This window comes from Meles meles, chromosome 13 (assembly GCF_922984935.1).
Source record: "Meles meles chromosome 13, mMelMel3.1 paternal haplotype, whole genome shotgun sequence".
Lineage (NCBI taxonomy): Eukaryota > Metazoa > Chordata > Mammalia > Carnivora > Mustelidae > Meles > Meles meles.
The window spans coordinates 40900-58537 of record NC_060078.1 but is presented as its reverse complement, the minus strand read 5'-3'; the positions used below and the strand labels follow the sequence as shown (position 1 = coordinate 58537).

General features: G+C 72.6%; 8 non-coding genes across 8 annotated transcripts; all 8 read left to right on the top strand.

Moving 5' to 3' along the window:
- Positions 1-1017: 1017 nt before the first annotated feature.
- LOC123955904 lies at positions 1018-1136 on the top strand. Its single transcript, XR_006821443.1, has one exon. It is a non-coding gene; the product is annotated as a 5S ribosomal RNA (ribosomal RNA).
- A 2023-nt stretch (positions 1137-3159) lies between these two features.
- LOC123955903 lies at positions 3160-3278 on the top strand. Its single transcript, XR_006821442.1, has one exon. It is a non-coding gene; the product is annotated as a 5S ribosomal RNA (ribosomal RNA).
- A 2024-nt stretch (positions 3279-5302) lies between these two features.
- On the top strand, positions 5303-5421 carry LOC123955902. The gene has a single exon (XR_006821441.1). It is a non-coding gene; the product is annotated as a 5S ribosomal RNA (ribosomal RNA).
- A 2025-nt stretch (positions 5422-7446) lies between these two features.
- Positions 7447-7565, top strand: LOC123955901. Its single transcript, XR_006821440.1, has one exon. It is a non-coding gene; the product is annotated as a 5S ribosomal RNA (ribosomal RNA).
- A 2023-nt stretch (positions 7566-9588) lies between these two features.
- On the top strand, positions 9589-9707 carry LOC123955900. The gene has a single exon (XR_006821439.1). It is a non-coding gene; the product is annotated as a 5S ribosomal RNA (ribosomal RNA).
- A 2025-nt stretch (positions 9708-11732) lies between these two features.
- On the top strand, positions 11733-11851 carry LOC123955897. The gene has a single exon (XR_006821435.1). It is a non-coding gene; the product is annotated as a 5S ribosomal RNA (ribosomal RNA).
- Positions 11852-13874: 2023 nt separating this feature from the next.
- On the top strand, positions 13875-13993 carry LOC123955886. The gene has a single exon (XR_006821424.1). It is a non-coding gene; the product is annotated as a 5S ribosomal RNA (ribosomal RNA).
- Positions 13994-16019: 2026 nt separating this feature from the next.
- Positions 16020-16138, top strand: LOC123955874. The gene has a single exon (XR_006821415.1). It is a non-coding gene; the product is annotated as a 5S ribosomal RNA (ribosomal RNA).
- The last annotated feature ends 1500 nt before the right edge of the window (positions 16139-17638 follow it).

The window sequence follows — 17638 nt, the reverse complement described above, 5'->3', positions numbered from 1 at the left end:
CGCAGGCCCCCAGGCCTGACGGGGTGTTGGGCAGGAATGGCAGCGGAACGGGACGCCTGACACCTGGGCTGCAAGTCCTCGGGCTCCCCGGGCTCCTCCGCCAGCTCCAGGGCGCCACCACCTAGGCCAAAGCCCCGCCCCAGCACCACGACCCTCCCGCCGGGGACAGGTGCCGGGCCACCGCAGCCTCCTGGGCGTGTGGTGTCTTGTCCGGGTTGGTGTGGGTGCCTCTGTGTGTGTGTAGAGTGTGTCAGTGTTGCGTGCACCCGTGTCTCTGTCCGCATCCCGGTCAGGGTCACCGTGTCTGGGGGGGGGGGGAGGGGGGGAGTTGTTGGGGGGATGGAGGGTCTGTCTCTCCGGCTCTGCGTTCTTCCCGTCTGTCCAGAGGTCCCTCCGTCTGAGTCTGTCCCTGTGTTTGCCTGGGTGTCCGTGTATCTGTGTAGGTGAGCCTGCCCCTCGAGTCTCTGGGTCAGAGCCTGGTGGGGGTGGGTGGAGTGGAGAGGGGAAGCCTGGCGGAGGAAGGCGCTCGGGTCGGGGCGGCTTCGTCTGGGCTGGTGTGTGGCGTCGCCCTTGTCCTCGGGCCGGCTGGGAGCGAGGTTGGGTGGAGCGGAGCGGAGCCGAGGGGAGCAGAGCCGAGCGGAGGAGAGCACAGCAGAGAAGAGGGCGGAAGGCCAGGTGGCCGGCTGCGCCAGGCCTAGGGCGGCGGGCGGGCGCTGGGGGGCGCTGAGCACTCGGCGCAAGCGCCCCGACGCACCCCCCACGCCACCTGGGAGCCCCGGCGGCGCCGGGGGCTGGGGAGTCCCGGGATGGGAGGGTGCCCGTACGTTGGTGACGCCGGGGTGCCGCCGGCTTCTGGAACCCTGGGCCGCGTGGGGGTGGGGGTCGGGGGTCGGGGGTCGGGGGTGGGCTGGGAGGCAGGCTCCAGGCCCCGGGTAGGCGGAGGGGGGTGCCGCGGCGCGCACCGAGGCCAGGAAAGCGCTCAGCAGGCTCTTAGGGCGCCCAGCTGCAGCGGCCGGCGTCTACGGCCATACCACCCTGAACGCGCCCGATCTCGTCTGATCTCGGAAGCTAAGCAGGGTCGGGCCTGGTTAGTACTTGGATGGGAGACCGCCTGGGAATACCGGGTGCTGTAGGCTTTTTTCTTCTTGGGCCTTCTTCTTTTCTTTCCCCCTTCGGCCTCCTTCCCTGGCCCTTGGCCGCCACCGCCGGGCGCCCTGCCCAAGGCGGCTGCCTCCAAACACTCCCTGAACGCCTCAGCCCCTGGCCCCCGGACCCCTGGCCACCGCAGCCCCAGCACCGCGGGCCCCTGGCCCCGAAAGGGCGGCCCGCTGCACGGGCAGGCGGCCACAACGCAGCCTTTCCACCTCCACGCCACAAGGCCCACCCGCGCCTCCGCCGGGACTGCGGGGGCTGCTGGCAGGGCGGGGCAATATTGGAGGGGGCTCAGGGGCCGGACGCAGGGGAAGGGGTGAGGACCGGGGTGAGGACCTCGGCTGTGCACGCGGGGAGGGGCCAGGGGGCCGGGCTGTGGGAGGAGGGAGGAGGAGGAGGAGGGCGGGGGGGCGGGGGGGGGGGTGGTATGGGGCAGGAAGCCCGAGGGAGGAGCGGGCCTCCTCCCCGGGCTCGGGCTCCTTCGGCGGGCATCAGCTTCCGAGGCCCTGGGTCCCAGCCCTGGGCCCGGGCCCTGGGCCCTGTTTCCCCTGGCCAGGCCCCCGGGCTGCCCCCAGCTCCCAAGCCAACCGGCAGCCGCCCCGCCCCCCTCCCTCCCGGCGCCCCGCCCCGAGACCTGGGCTCCGCCGACCCCAACCGCCACCCCCGCCACCACCACTTCTCTCCTCGGGACCTGGGCTCCACTCCGCCCAGAAGGGCATTCCCTTCCTTCTCACCGACAACCTCCCCTTTGCCCCTGGGGCAGCGCGCCCGGGCTCAGGTGCCCCGGACGCCAGAAGGCCGACCGCCCTGGGCTTCCCGCGGCGCCGTGGGCACCCGGCTCCACGCTCCGTCTCAAGGGCGCAGCGAAGGCCACAGCGAGACTCTCTCGCTCAGCAAGACCGGCGGCGCCCCACACCGGGCCAAGAGAGGTCCCCGGGCACCCTACCCCCCACCCCCCACCCCAAAGGACCAGACCAGAGAAAGAAACCCTCGCAGGCCCCCAGGCCTGACGGGGTGTTGGGCAGGAATGGCAGCGGAACGGGACGCCTGACACCTGGGCTGCAAGTCCTCGGGCTCCCCGGGCTCCTCCGCCAGCTCCAGGGCGCCACCACCTAGGCCAAAGCCCCGCCCCAGCACCACGACCCTCCCGCCGGGGACAGGTGCCGGGCCACCGCAGCCTCCTGGGCGTGTGGTGTCTTGTCCGGGTTGGTGTGGGTGCCTCTGTGTGTGTGTAGAGTGTGTCAGTGCTGCGTGCACCCGTGTCTCTGTCCGCATCCCGGTCAGGGTCACCGTGTCTGGGGGGGGGGGAGGGGGGGAGTTGTTGGGGGGATGGAGGGTCTGTCTCTCCGGCTCTGCGTTCTTCCCGTCTGTCCAGAGGTCCCTCCGTCTGAGTCTGTCCCTGTGTTTGCCTGGGTGTCCGTGTATCTGTGTAGGTGAGCCTGCCCCTCGAGTCTCTGGGTCAGAGCCTGGTGGGGGTGGGTGGAGTGGAGAGGGGAAGCCTGGCGGAGGAAGGCGCTCGGGTCGGGGCGGCTTCGTCTGGGCTGGTGTGTGGCGTCGCCCTTGTCCTCGGGCCGGCTGGGAGCGAGGTTGGGTGGAGCGGAGCGGAGCCGAGGGGAGCAGAGCCGAGCGGAGGAGAGCACAGCAGAGAAGAGGACGGAAGGCCAGGTGGCCGGCTGCGCCAGGCCTAGGGCGGCGGGCGGGCGCTGGGGGGCGCTGAGCACTCGGCGCAAGCGCCCCGACGCACCCCCCACGCCACCTGGGAGCCCCGGCGGCGCCGGGGGCTGGGGAGTCCCGGGATGGGAGGGTGCCCGTACGTTGGTGACGCCGGGGTGCCGCCGGCTTCTGGAACCCTGGGCCGCGTGGGGGTGGGGGTCGGGGGTCGGGGGTCGGGGGTGGGCTGGGAGGCAGGCTCCAGGCCCCGGGTAGGCGGAGGGGGGTGCCGCGGCGCGCACCGAGGCCAGGAAAGCGCTCAGCAGGCTCTTAGGGCGCCCAGCTGCAGCGGCAGGCGTCTACGGCCATACCACCCTGAACGCGCCCGATCTCGTCTGATCTCGGAAGCTAAGCAGGGTCGGGCCTGGTTAGTACTTGGATGGGAGACCGCCTGGGAATACCGGGTGCTGTAGGCTTTTTTCTTCTTGGGCCTTCTTCTTTTCTTTCCCCCTTCGGCCTCCTTCCCTGGCCCTTGGCCGCCACCGCCGGGCGCCCTGCCCAAGGCGGCTGCCTCCAAACACTCCCTGAACGCCTCAGCCCCTGGCCCCCGGACCCCTGGCCACCGCAGCCCCAGCACCGCGGGCCCCTGGCCCCGAAAGGGCGGCCCGCTGCACGGGCAGGCGGCCACAACGCAGCCTTTCCACCTCCACGCCACAAGGCCCACCCGCGCCTCCGCCGGGACTGCGGGGGCTGCTGGCAGGGCGGGGCAATATTGGAGGGGGCTCAGGGGCCGGACGCAGGGGAAGGGGTGAGGACCGGGGTGAGGACCTCGGCTGTGCACGCGGGGAGGGGCCAGGGGGCCGGGCTGTGGGAGGAGGGAGGAGGAGGAGGAGGGCGGGGGGGCGGGGGGGGGGGTGGTATGGGGCAGGAAGCCCGAGGGAGGAGCGGGCCTCCTCCCCGGGCTCGGGCTCCTTCGGCGGGCATCAGCTTCCGAGGCCCTGGGTCCCAGCCCTGGGCCCGGGCCCTGGGCCCTGTTTCCCCTGGCCAGGCCCCCGGGCTGCCCCCAGCTCCCAAGCCAACCGGCAGCCGCCCCGCCCCCCTCCCTCCCGGCGCCCCGCCCCGAGACCTGGGCTCCGCCGACCCCAACCGCCACCCTCGCCACCACCACTTCTCTCCTCGGGACCTGGGCTCCACTCCGCCCAGAAGGGCATTCCCTTCCTTCTCACCGACAACCTCCCCTTTGCCCCTGGGGCAGCGCGCCCGGGCTCAGGTGCCCCGGACGCCAGAAGGCCGACCGCCCTGGGCTTCCCGCGGCGCCGTGGGCACCCGGCTCCACGCTCCGTCTCAAGGGCGCAGCGAAGGCCACAGCGAGACTCTCTCGCTCAGCAAGACCGGCGGCGCCCCACACCGGGCCAAGAGAGGTCCCCGGGCACCCTACCCCCCACCCCCCACCCCAAAGGACCAGACCAGAGAAAGAAACCCTCGCAGGCCCCCAGGCCTGACGGGGTGTTGGGCAGGAATGGCAGCGGAACGGGACGCCTGACACCTGGGCTGCAAGTCCTCGGGCTCCCCGGGCTCCTCCGCCAGCTCCAGGGCGCCACCACCTAGGCCAAAGCCCCGCCCCAGCACCACGACCCTCCCGCCGGGGACAGGTGCCGGGCCACCGCAGCCTCCTGGGCGTGTGGTGTCTTGTCCGGGTTGGTGTGGGTGCCTCTGTGTGTGTGTAGAGTGTGTCAGTGTTGCGTGCACCCGTGTCTCTGTCCGCATCCCGGTCAGGGTCACCGTGTCTGGGGGGGGGGGGAGGGGGGGAGTTGTTGGGGGGATGGAGGGTCTGTCTCTCCGGCTCTGCGTTCTTCCCGTCTGTCCAGAGGTCCCTCCGTCTGAGTCTGTCCCTGTGTTTGCCTGGGTGTCCGTGTATCTGTGTAGGTGAGCCTGCCCCTCGAGTCTCTGGGTCAGAGCCTGGTGGGGGTGGGTGGAGTGGAGAGGGGAAGCCTGGCGGAGGAAGGCGCTCGGGTCGGGGCGGCTTCGTCTGGGCTGGTGTGTGGCGTCGCCCTTGTCCTCGGGCCGGCTGGGAGCGAGGTTGGGTGGAGCGGAGCGGAGCCGAGGGGAGCAGAGCCGAGCGGAGGAGAGCACAGCAGAGAAGAGGGCGGAAGGCCAGGTGGCCGGCTGCGCCAGGCCTAGGGCGGCGGGCGGGCGCTGGGGGGCGCTGAGCACTCGGCGCAAGCGCCCCGACGCACCCCCCACGCCACCTGGGAGCCCCGGCGGCGCCGGGGGCTGGGGAGTCCCGGGATGGGAGGGTGCCCGTACGTTGGTGACGCCGGGGTGCCGCCGGCTTCTGGAACCCTGGGCCGCGTGGGGGTGGGGGTCGGGGGTCGGGGGTCGGGGGTGGGCTGGGAGGCAGGCTCCAGGCCCCGGGTAGGCGGAGGGGGGTGCCGCGGCGCGCACCGAGGCCAGGAAAGCGCTCAGCAGGCTCTTAGGGCGCCCAGCTGCAGCGGCCGGCGTCTACGGCCATACCACCCTGAACGCGCCCGATCTCGTCTGATCTCGGAAGCTAAGCAGGGTCGGGCCTGGTTAGTACTTGGATGGGAGACCGCCTGGGAATACCGGGTGCTGTAGGCTTTTTTCTTCTTGGGCCTTCTTCTTTTCTTTCCCCCTTCGGCCTCCTTCCCTGGCCCTTGGCCGCCACCGCCGGGCGCCCTGCCCAAGGCGGCTGCCTCCAAACACTCCCTGAACGCCTCAGCCCCTGGCCCCCGGACCCCTGGCCACCGCAGCCCCAGCACCGCGGGCCCCTGGCCCCGAAAGGGCGGCCCGCTGCACGGGCAGGCGGCCACAACGCAGCCTTTCCACCTCCACGCCACAAGGCCCACCCGCGCCTCCGCCGGGACTGCGGGGGCTGCTGGCAGGGCGGGGCAATATTGGAGGGGGCTCAGGGGCCGGACGCAGGGGAAGGGGTGAGGACCGGGGTGAGGACCTCGGCTGTGCACGCGGGGAGGGGCCAGGGGGCCGGGCTGTGGGAGGAGGGAGGAGGAGGAGGAGGGCGGGGGGGCGGGGGGGGGGGGTGGTATGGGGCAGGAAGCCCGAGGGAGGAGCGGGCCTCCTCCCCGGGCTCGGGCTCCTTCGGCGGGCATCAGCTTCCGAGGCCCTGGGTCCCAGCCCTGGGCCCGGGCCCTGGGCCCTGTTTCCCCTGGCCAGGCCCCCGGGCTGCCCCCAGCTCCCAAGCCAACCGGCAGCCGCCCCGCCCCCCTCCCTCCCGGCGCCCCGCCCCGAGACCTGGGCTCCGCCGACCCCAACCGCCACCCCCGCCACCACCACTTCTCTCCTCGGGACCTGGGCTCCACTCCGCCCAGAAGGGCATTCCCTTCCTTCTCACCGACAACCTCCCCTTTGCCCCTGGGGCAGCGCGCCCGGGCTCAGGTGCCCCGGACGCCAGAAGGCCGACCGCCCTGGGCTTCCCGCGGCGCCGTGGGCACCCGGCTCCACGCTCCGTCTCAAGGGCGCAGCGAAGGCCACAGCGAGACTCTCTCGCTCAGCAAGACCGGCGGCGCCCCACACCGGGCCAAGAGAGGTCCCCGGGCACCCTACCCCCCACCCCCCACCCCAAAGGACCAGACCAGAGAAAGAAACCCTCGCAGGCCCCCAGGCCTGACGGGGTGTTGGGCAGGAATGGCAGCGGAACGGGACGCCTGACACCTGGGCTGCAAGTCCTCGGGCTCCCCGGGCTCCTCCGCCAGCTCCAGGGCGCCACCACCTAGGCCAAAGCCCCGCCCCAGCACCACGACCCTCCCGCCGGGGACAGGTGCCGGGCCACCGCAGCCTCCTGGGCGTGTGGTGTCTTGTCCGGGTTGGTGTGGGTGCCTCTGTGTGTGTGTAGAGTGTGTCAGTGTTGCGTGCACCCGTGTCTCTGTCCGCATCCCGGTCAGGGTCACCGTGTCTGGGGGGGGGGGGGAGGGGGGGAGTTGTTGGGGGGATGGAGGGTCTGTCTCTCCGGCTCTGCGTTCTTCCCGTCTGTCCAGAGGTCCCTCCGTCTGAGTCTGTCCCTGTGTTTGCCTGGGTGTCCGTGTATCTGTGTAGGTGAGCCTGCCCCTCGAGTCTCTGGGTCAGAGCCTGGTGGGGGTGGGTGGAGTGGAGAGGGAAGCCTGGCGGAGGAAGGCGCTCGGGTCGGGGCGGCTTCGTCTGGGCTGGTGTGTGGCGTCGCCCTTGTCCTCGGGCCGGCTGGGAGCGAGGTTGGGTGGAGCGGAGCGGAGCCGAGGGGAGCAGAGCCGAGCGGAGGAGAGCACAGCAGAGAAGAGGGCGGAAGGCCAGGTGGCCGGCTGCGCCAGGCCTAGGGCGGCGGGCGGGCGCTGGGGGGCGCTGAGCACTCGGCGCAAGCGCCCCGACGCACCCCCCACGCCACCTGGGAGCCCCGGCGGCGCCGGGGGCTGGGGAGTCCCGGGATGGGAGGGTGCCCGTACGTTGGTGACGCCGGGGTGCCGCCGGCTTCTGGAACCCTGGGCCGCGTGGGGGTGGGGGTCGGGGGTCGGGGGTCGGGGGTGGGCTGGGAGGCAGGCTCCAGGCCCCGGGTAGGCGGAGGGGGGTGCCGCGGCGCGCACCGAGGCCAGGAAAGCGCTCAGCAGGCTCTTAGGGCGCCCAGCTGCAGCGGCCGGCGTCTACGGCCATACCACCCTGAACGCGCCCGATCTCGTCTGATCTCGGAAGCTAAGCAGGGTCGGGCCTGGTTAGTACTTGGATGGGAGACCGCCTGGGAATACCGGGTGCTGTAGGCTTTTTTCTTCTTGGGCCTTCTTCTTTTCTTTCCCCCTTCGGCCTCCTTCCCTGGCCCTTGGCCGCCACCGCCGGGCGCCCTGCCCAAGGCGGCTGCCTCCAAACACTCCCTGAACGCCTCAGCCCCTGGCCCCCGGACCCCTGGCCACCGCAGCCCCAGCACCGCGGGCCCCTGGCCCCGAAAGGGCGGCCCGCTGCACGGGCAGGCGGCCACAACGCAGCCTTTCCACCTCCACGCCACAAGGCCCACCCGCGCCTCCGCCGGGACTGCGGGGGCTGCTGGCAGGGCGGGGCAATATTGGAGGGGGCTCAGGGGCCGGACGCAGGGGAAGGGGTGAGGACCGGGGTGAGGACCTCGGCTGTGCACGCGGGGAGGGGCCAGGGGGCCGGGCTGTGGGAGGAGGGAGGAGGAGGAGGAGGGCGGGGGGGCGGGGGGGGGGTGGTATGGGGCAGGAAGCCCGAGGGAGGAGCGGGCCTCCTCCCCGGGCTCGGGCTCCTTCGGCGGGCATCAGCTTCCGAGGCCCTGGGTCCCAGCCCTGGGCCCGGGCCCTGGGCCCTGTTTCCCCTGGCCAGGCCCCCGGGCTGCCCCCAGCTCCCAAGCCAACCGGCAGCCGCCCCGCCCCCCTCCCTCCCGGCGCCCCGCCCCGAGACCTGGGCTCCGCCGACCCCAACCGCCACCCCCGCCACCACCACTTCTCTCCTCGGGACCTGGGCTCCACTCCGCCCAGAAGGGCATTCCCTTCCTTCTCACCGACAACCTCCCCTTTGCCCCTGGGGCAGCGCCCCCGGGCTCAGGTGCCCCGGACGCCAGAAGGCCGACCGCCCTGGGCTTCCCGCGGCGCCGTGGGCACCCGGCTCCACGCTCCGTCTCAAGGGCGCAGCGAAGGCCACAGCGAGACTCTCTCGCTCAGCAAGACCGGCGGCGCCCCACACCGGGCCAAGAGAGGTCCCCGGGCACCCTACCCCCCACCCCCCACCCCAAAGGACCAGACCAGAGAAAGAAACCCTCGCAGGCCCCCAGGCCTGACGGGGTGTTGGGCAGGAATGGCAGCGGAACGGGACGCCTGACACCTGGGCTGCAAGTCCTCGGGCTCCCCGGGCTCCTCCGCCAGCTCCAGGGCGCCACCACCTAGGCCAAAGCCCCGCCCCAGCACCACGACCCTCCCGCCGGGGACAGGTGCCGGGCCACCGCAGCCTCCTGGGCGTGTGGTGTCTTGTCCGGGTTGGTGTGGGTGCCTCTGTGTGTGTGTAGAGTGTGTCAGTGCTGCGTGCACCCGTGTCTCTGTCCGCATCCCGGTCAGGGTCACCGTGTCTGGGGGGGGGGGGAGGGGGGGAGTTGTTGGGGGGATGGAGGGTCTGTCTCTCCGGCTCTGCGTTCTTCCCGTCTGTCCAGAGGTCCCTCCGTCTGAGTCTGTCCCTGTGTTTGCCTGGGTGTCCGTGTATCTGTGTAGGTGAGCCTGCCCCTCGAGTCTCTGGGTCAGAGCCTGGTGGGGGTGGGTGGAGTGGAGAGGGGAAGCCTGGCGGAGGAAGGCGCTCGGGTCGGGGCGGCTTCGTCTGGGCTGGTGTGTGGCGTCGCCCTTGTCCTCGGGCCGGCTGGGAGCGAGGTTGGGTGGAGCGGAGCGGAGCCGAGGGGAGCAGAGCCGAGCGGAGGAGAGCACAGCAGAGAAGAGGACGGAAGGCCAGGTGGCCGGCTGCGCCAGGCCTAGGGCGGCGGGCGGGCGCTGGGGGGCGCTGAGCACTCGGCGCAAGCGCCCCGACGCACCCCCCACGCCACCTGGGAGCCCCGGCGGCGCCGGGGGCTGGGGAGTCCCGGGATGGGAGGGTGCCCGTACGTTGGTGACGCCGGGGTGCCGCCGGCTTCTGGAACCCTGGGCCGCGTGGGGGTGGGGGTCGGGGGTCGGGGGTCGGGGGTGGGCTGGGAGGCAGGCTCCAGGCCCCGGGTAGGCGGAGGGGGGTGCCGCGGCGCGCACCGAGGCCAGGAAAGCGCTCAGCAGGCTCTTAGGGCGCCCAGCTGCAGCGGCAGGCGTCTACGGCCATACCACCCTGAACGCGCCCGATCTCGTCTGATCTCGGAAGCTAAGCAGGGTCGGGCCTGGTTAGTACTTGGATGGGAGACCGCCTGGGAATACCGGGTGCTGTAGGCTTTTTTCTTCTTGGGCCTTCTTCTTTTCTTTCCCCCTTCGGCCTCCTTCCCTGGCCCTTGGCCGCCACCGCCGGGCGCCCTGCCCAAGGCGGCTGCCTCCAAACACTCCCTGAACGCCTCAGCCCCTGGCCCCCGGACCCCTGGCCACCGCAGCCCCAGCACCGCGGGCCCCTGGCCCCGAAAGGGCGGCCCGCTGCACGGGCAGGCGGCCACAACGCAGCCTTTCCACCTCCACGCCACAAGGCCCACCCGCGCCTCCGCCGGGACTGCGGGGGCTGCTGGCAGGGCGGGGCAATATTGGAGGGGGCTCAGGGGCCGGACGCAGGGGAAGGGGTGAGGACCGGGGTGAGGACCTCGGCTGTGCACGCGGGGAGGGGCCAGGGGGCCGGGCTGTGGGAGGAGGGAGGAGGAGGAGGAGGGCGGGGGGGCGGGGGGGGGGGTGGTATGGGGCAGGAAGCCCGAGGGAGGAGCGGGCCTCCTCCCCGGGCTCGGGCTCCTTCGGCGGGCATCAGCTTCCGAGGCCCTGGGTCCCAGCCCTGGGCCCGGGCCCTGGGCCCTGTTTCCCCTGGCCAGGCCCCCGGGCTGCCCCCAGCTCCCAAGCCAACCGGCAGCCGCCCCGCCCCCCTCCCTCCCGGCGCCCCGCCCCGAGACCTGGGCTCCGCCGACCCCAACCGCCACCCTCGCCACCACCACTTCTCTCCTCGGGACCTGGGCTCCACTCCGCCCAGAAGGGCATTCCCTTCCTTCTCACCGACAACCTCCCCTTTGCCCCTGGGGCAGCGCGCCCGGGCTCAGGTGCCCCGGACGCCAGAAGGCCGACCGCCCTGGGCTTCCCGCGGCGCCGTGGGCACCCGGCTCCACGCTCCGTCTCAAGGGCGCAGCGAAGGCCACAGCGAGACTCTCTCGCTCAGCAAGACCGGCGGCGCCCCACACCGGGCCAAGAGAGGTCCCCGGGCACCCTACCCCCCACCCCCCACCCCAAAGGACCAGACCAGAGAAAGAAACCCTCGCAGGCCCCCAGGCCTGACGGGGTGTTGGGCAGGAATGGCAGCGGAACGGGACGCCTGACACCTGGGCTGCAAGTCCTCGGGCTCCCCGGGCTCCTCCGCCAGCTCCAGGGCGCCACCACCTAGGCCAAAGCCCCGCCCCAGCACCACGACCCTCCCGCCGGGGACAGGTGCCGGGCCACCGCAGCCTCCTGGGCGTGTGGTGTCTTGTCCGGGTTGGTGTGGGTGCCTCTGTGTGTGTGTAGAGTGTGTCAGTGTTGCGTGCACCCGTGTCTCTGTCCGCATCCCGGTCAGGGTCACCGTGTCTGGGGGGGGGGGGGAGGGGGGGAGTTGTTGGGGGGATGGAGGGTCTGTCTCTCCGGCTCTGCGTTCTTCCCGTCTGTCCAGAGGTCCCTCCGTCTGAGTCTGTCCCTGTGTTTGCCTGGGTGTCCGTGTATCTGTGTAGGTGAGCCTGCCCCTCGAGTCTCTGGGTCAGAGCCTGGTGGGGGTGGGTGGAGTGGAGAGGGGAAGCCTGGCGGAGGAAGGCGCTCGGGTCGGGGCGGCTTCGTCTGGGCTGGTGTGTGGCGTCGCCCTTGTCCTCGGGCCGGCTGGGAGCGAGGTTGGGTGGAGCGGAGCGGAGCCGAGGGGAGCAGAGCCGAGCGGAGGAGAGCACAGCAGAGAAGAGGGCGGAAGGCCAGGTGGCCGGCTGCGCCAGGCCTAGGGCGGCGGGCGGGCGCTGGGGGGCGCTGAGCACTCGGCGCAAGCGCCCCGACGCACCCCCCACGCCACCTGGGAGCCCCGGCGGCGCCGGGGGCTGGGGAGTCCCGGGATGGGAGGGTGCCCGTACGTTGGTGACGCCGGGGTGCCGCCGGCTTCTGGAACCCTGGGCCGCGTGGGGGTGGGGGTCGGGGGTCGGGGGTCGGGGGTGGGCTGGGAGGCAGGCTCCAGGCCCCGGGTAGGCGGAGGGGGGTGCCGCGGCGCGCACCGAGGCCAGGAAAGCGCTCAGCAGGCTCTTAGGGCGCCCAGCTGCAGCGGCAGGCGTCTACGGCCATACCACCCTGAACGCGCCCGATCTCGTCTGATCTCGGAAGCTAAGCAGGGTCGGGCCTGGTTAGTACTTGGATGGGAGACCGCCTGGGAATACCGGGTGCTGTAGGCTTTTTTCTTCTTGGGCCTTCTTCTTTTCTTTCCCCCTTCGGCCTCCTTCCCTGGCCCTTGGCCGCCACCGCCGGGCGCCCTGCCCAAGGCGGCTGCCTCCAAACACTCCCTGAACGCCTCAGCCCCTGGCCCCCGGACCCCTGGCCACCGCAGCCCCAGCACCGCGGGCCCCTGGCCCCGAAAGGGCGGCCCGCTGCACGGGCAGGCGGCCACAACGCAGCCTTTCCACCTCCACGCCACAAGGCCCACCCGCGCCTCCGCCGGGACTGCGGGGGCTGCTGGCAGGGCGGGGCAATATTGGAGGGGGCTCAGGGGCCGGACGCAGGGGAAGGGGTGAGGACCGGGGTGAGGACCTCGGCTGTGCACGCGGGGAGGGGCCAGGGGGCCGGGCTGTGGGAGGAGGGAGGAGGAGGAGGAGGGCGGGGGGGCGGGGGGGGGGTGGTATGGGGCAGGAAGCCCGAGGGAGGAGCGGGCCTCCTCCCCGGGCTCGGGCTCCTTCGGCGGGCATCAGCTTCCGAGGCCCTGGGTCCCAGCCCTGGGCCCGGGCCCTGGGCCCTGTTTCCCCTGGCCAGGCCCCCGGGCTGCCCCCAGCTCCCAAGCCAACCGGCAGCCGCCCCGCCCCCCTCCCTCCCGGCGCCCCGCCCCGAGACCTGGGCTCCGCCGACCCCAACCGCCACCCCCGCCACCACCACTTCTCTCCTCGGGACCTGGGCTCCACTCCGCCCAGAAGGGCATTCCCTTCCTTCTCACCGACAACCTCCCCTTTGCCCCTGGGGCAGCGCGCCCGGGCTCAGGTGCCCCGGACGCCAGAAGGCCGACCGCCCTGGGCTTCCCGCGGCGCCGTGGGCACCCGGCTCCACGCTCCGTCTCAAGGGCGCAGCGAAGGCCACAGCGAGACTCTCTCGCTCAGCAAGACCGGCGGCGCCCCACACCGGGCCAAGAGAGGTCCCCGGGCACCCTACCCCCCACCCCCCACCCCAAAGGACCAGACCAGAGAAAGAAACCCTCGCAGGCCCCCAGGCCTGACGGGGTGTTGGGCAGGAATGGCAGCGGAACGGGACGCCTGACACCTGGGCTGCAAGTCCTCGGGCTCCCCGGGCTCCTCCGCCAGCTCCAGGGCGCCACCACCTAGGCCAAAGCCCCGCCCCAGCACCACGACCCTCCCGCCGGGGACAGGTGCCGGGCCACCGCAGCCTCCTGGGCGTGTGGTGTCTTGTCCGGGTTGGTGTGGGTGCCTCTGTGTGTGTGTAGAGTGTGTCAGTGCTGCGTGCACCCGTGTCTCTGTCCGCATCCCGGTCAGGGTCACCGTGTCTGGGGGGGGGGGGAGGGGGGGAGTTGTTGGGGGGATGGAGGGTCTGTCTCTCCGGCTCTGCGTTCTTCCCGTCTGTCCAGAGGTCCCTCCGTCTGAGTCTGTCCCTGTGTTTGCCTGGGTGTCCGTGTATCTGTGTAGGTGAGCCTGCCCCTCGAGTCTCTGGGTCAGAGCCTGGTGGGGGTGGGTGGAGTGGAGAGGGGAAGCCTGGCGGAGGAAGGCGCTCGGGTCGGGGCGGCTTCGTCTGGGCTGGTGTGTGGCGTCGCCCTTGTCCTCGGGCCGGCTGGGAGCGAGGTTGGGTGGAGCGGAGCGGAGCCGAGGGGAGCAGAGCCGAGCGGAGGAGAGCACAGCAGAGAAGAGGGCGGAAGGCCAGGTGGCCGGCTGCGCCAGGCCTAGGGCGGCGGGCGGGCGCTGGGGGGCGCTGAGCACTCGGCGCAAGCGCCCCGACGCACCCCCCACGCCACCTGGGAGCCCCGGCGGCGCCGGGGGCTGGGGAGTCCCGGGATGGGAGGGTGCCCGTACGTTGGTGACGCCGGGGTGCCGCCGGCTTCTGGAACCCTGGGCCGCGTGGGGGTGGGGGTCGGGGGTCGGGGGTCGGGGGTGGGCTGGGAGGCAGGCTCCAGGCCCCGGGTAGGCGGAGGGGGGTGCCGCGGCGCGCACCGAGGCCAGGAAAGCGCTCAGCAGGCTCTTAGGGCGCCCAGCTGCAGCGGCCGGCGTCTACGGCCATACCACCCTGAACGCGCCCGATCTCGTCTGATCTCGGAAGCTAAGCAGGGTCGGGCCTGGTTAGTACTTGGATGGGAGACCGCCTGGGAATACCGGGTGCTGTAGGCTTTTTTCTTCTTGGGCCTTCTTCTTTTCTTTCCCCCTTCGGCCTCCTTCCCTGGCCCTTGGCCGCCACCGCCGGGCGCCCTGCCCAAGGCGGCTGCCTCCAAACACTCCCTGAACGCCTCAGCCCCTGGCCCCCGGACCCCTGGCCACCGCAGCCCCAGCACCGCGGGCCCCTGGCCCCGAAAGGGCGGCCCGCTGCACGGGCAGGCGGCCACAACGCAGCCTTTCCACCTCCACGCCACAAGGCCCACCCGCGCCTCCGCCGGGACTGCGGGGGCTGCTGGCAGGGCGGGGCAATATTGGAGGGGGCTCAGGGGCCGGACGCAGGGGAAGGGGTGAGGACCGGGGTGAGGACCTCGGCTGTGCACGCGGGGAGGGGCCAGGGGGCCGGGCTGTGGGAGGAGGGAGGAGGAGGAGGAGGGCGGGGGGGCGGGGGGGGGGGTGGTATGGGGCAGGAAGCCCGAGGGAGGAGCGGGCCTCCTCCCCGGGCTCGGGCTCCTTCGGCGGGCATCAGCTTCCGAGGCCCTGGGTCCCAGCCCTGGGCCCGGGCCCTGGGCCCTGTTTCCCCTGGCCAGGCCCCCGGGCTGCCCCCAGCTCCCAAGCCAACCGGCAGCCGCCCCGCCCCCCTCCCTCCCGGCGCCCCGCCCCGAGACCTGGGCTCCGCCGACCCCAACCGCCACCCCCGCCACCACCACTTCTCTCCTCGGGACCTGGGCTCCACTCCGCCCAGAAGGGCATTCCCTTCCTTCTCACCGACAACCTCCCCTTTGCCCCTGGGGCAGCGCGCCCGGGCTCAGGTGCCCCGGACGCCAGAAGGCCGACCGCCCTGGGCTTCCCGCGGCGCCGTGGGCACCCGGCTCCACGCTCCGTCTCAAGGGCGCAGCGAAGGCCACAGCGAGACTCTCTCGCTCAGCAAGACCGGCGGCGCCCCACACCGGGCCAAGAGAGGTCCCCGGGCACCCTACCCCCCACCCCCCACCCCAAAGGACCAGACCAGAGAAAGAAACCCTCGCAGGCCCCCAGGCCTGACGGGGTGTTGGGCAGGAATGGCAGCGGAACGGGACGCCTGACACCTGGGCTGCAAGTCCTCGGGCTCCCCGGGCTCCTCCGCCAGCTCCAGGGCGCCACCACCTAGGCCAAAGCCCCGCCCCAGCACCACGACCCTCCCGCCGGGGACAGGTGCCGGGCCACCGCAGCCTCCTGGGCGTGTGGTGTCTTGTCCGGGTTGGTGTGGGTGCCTCTGTGTGTGTGTAGAGTGTGTCAGTGTTGCGTGCACCCGTGTCTCTGTCCGCATCCCGGTCAGGGTCACCGTGTCTGGGGGGGGGGGGGGAGGGGGGGAGTTGTTGGGGGGATGGAGGGTCTGTCTCTCCGGCTCTGCGTTCTTCCCGTCTGTCCAGAGGTCCCTCCGTCTGAGTCTGTCCCTGTGTTTGCCTGGGTGTCCGTGTATCTGTGTAGGTGAGCCTGCCCCTCGAGTCTCTGGGTCAGAGCCTGGTGGGGGTGGGTGGAGTGGAGAGGGGAAGCCTGGCGGAGGAAGGCGCTCGGGTCGGGGCGGCTTCGTCTGGGCTGGTGTGTGGCGTCGCCCTTGTCCTCGGGCCGGCTGGGAGCGAGGTTGGGTGGAGCGGAGCGGAGCCGAGGGGAGCAGAGCCGAGCGGAGGAGAGCACAGCAGAGAAGAGGGCGGAAGGCCAGGTGGCCGGCTGCGCCAGGCCTAGGGCGGCGGGCGGGCGCTGGGGGGCGCTGAGCACTCGGCGCAAGCGCCCCGACGCACCCCCCACGCCACCTGGGAGCCCCGGCGGCGCCGGGGGCTGGGGAGTCCCGGGATGGGAGGGTGCCCGTACGTTGGTGACGCCGGGGTGCCGCCGGCTTCTGGAACCCTGGGCCGCGTGGGGGTGGGGGTCGGGGGTCGGGGGTCGGGGGTGGGCTGGGAGGCAGGCTCCAGGCCCCGGGTAGGCGGAGGGGGGTGCCGCGGCGCGCACCGAGGCCAGGAAAGCGCTCAGCAGGCTCTTAGGGCGCCCAGCTGCAGCGGCAGGCGTCTACGGCCATACCACCCTGAACGCGCCCGATCTCGTCTGATCTCGGAAGCTAAGCAGGGTCGGGCCTGGTTAGTACTTGGATGGGAGACCGCCTGGGAATACCGGGTGCTGTAGGCTTTTTTCTTCTTGGGCCTTCTTCTTTTCTTTCCCCCTTCGGCCTCCTTCCCTGGCCCTTGGCCGCCACCGCCGGGCGCCCTGCCCAAGGCGGCTGCCTCCAAACACTCCCTGAACGCCTCAGCCCCTGGCCCCCGGACCCCTGGCCACCGCAGCCCCAGCACCGCGGGCCCCTGGCCCCGAAAGGGCGGCCCGCTGCACGGGCAGGCGGCCACAACGCAGCCTTTCCACCTCCACGCCACAAGGCCCACCCGCGCCTCCGCCGGGACTGCGGGGGCTGCTGGCAGGGCGGGGCAATATTGGAGGGGGCTCAGGGGCCGGACGCAGGGGAAGGGGTGAGGACCGGGGTGAGGACCTCGGCTGTGCACGCGGGGAGGGGCCAGGGGGCCGGGCTGTGGGAGGAGGGAGGAGGAGGAGGAGGGCGGGGGGGCGGGGGGGGGGGTGGTATGGGGCAGGAAGCCCGAGGGAGGAGCGGGCCTCCTCCCCGGGCTCGGGCTCCTTCGGCGGGCATCAGCTTCCGAGGCCCTGGGTCCCAGCCCTGGGCCCGGGCCCTGGGCCCTGTTTCCCCTGGCCAGGCCCCCGGGCTGCCCCCAGCTCCCAAGCCAACCGGCAGCCGCCCCGCCCCCCTCCCTCCCGGCGCCCCGCCCCGAGACCTGGGCTCCGCCGACCCCAACCGCCACCCCCGCCACCACCACTTCTCTCCTCGGGACCTGGGCTCCACTCCGCCCAGAAGGGCATTCCCTTCCTTCTCACCGACAACCTCCCCTTTGCCCCTGGGGCAGCGCCCCCGGGCTCAGGTGCCCCGGACGCCAGAAGGCCGACCGCCCTGGGCTTCCCGCGGCGCCGTGGGCACCCGGCTCCACGCTCCGTCTCAAGGGCGCAGCGAAGGCCACAGCGAGACTCTCTCGCTCAGCAAGACCGGCGGCGCCCCACACCGGGCCAAGAGAGGTCCCCGGGCACCCTACCCCCCACCCCCCACCCCAAAGGACCAGACCAGAGAAAGAAACCCTCGCAGGCCCCCAGGCCTGACGGGGTGTTGGGCAGGAATGGCAGCGGAACGGGACGCCTGACACCTGGGCTGCAAGTCCTCGGGCTCCCCGGGCTCCTCCGCCAGCTCCAGGGCGCCACCACCTAGGCCAAAGCCCCGCCCCAGCACCACGACCCTCCCGCCGGGGACAGGTGCCGGGCCACCGCAGCCTCCTGGGCGTGTGGTGTCTTGTCCGGGTTGGTGTGGGTGCCTCTGTGTGTGTGTAGAGTGTGTCAGTGTTGCGTGCACCCGTGTCTCTGTCCGCATCCCGGTCAGGGTCACCGTGTCTGGGGGGGGGGGGAGGGGGGGAGTTGTTGGGGGGATGGAGGGTCTGTCTCTCCGGCTCTGCGTTCTTCCCGTCTGTCCAGAGGTCCCTCCGTCTGAGTCTGTCCCTGTGTTTGCCTGGGTGTCCGTGTATCTGTGTAGGTGAGCCTGCCCCTCGAGTCTCTGGGTCAGAGCCTGGTGGGGGTGGGTGG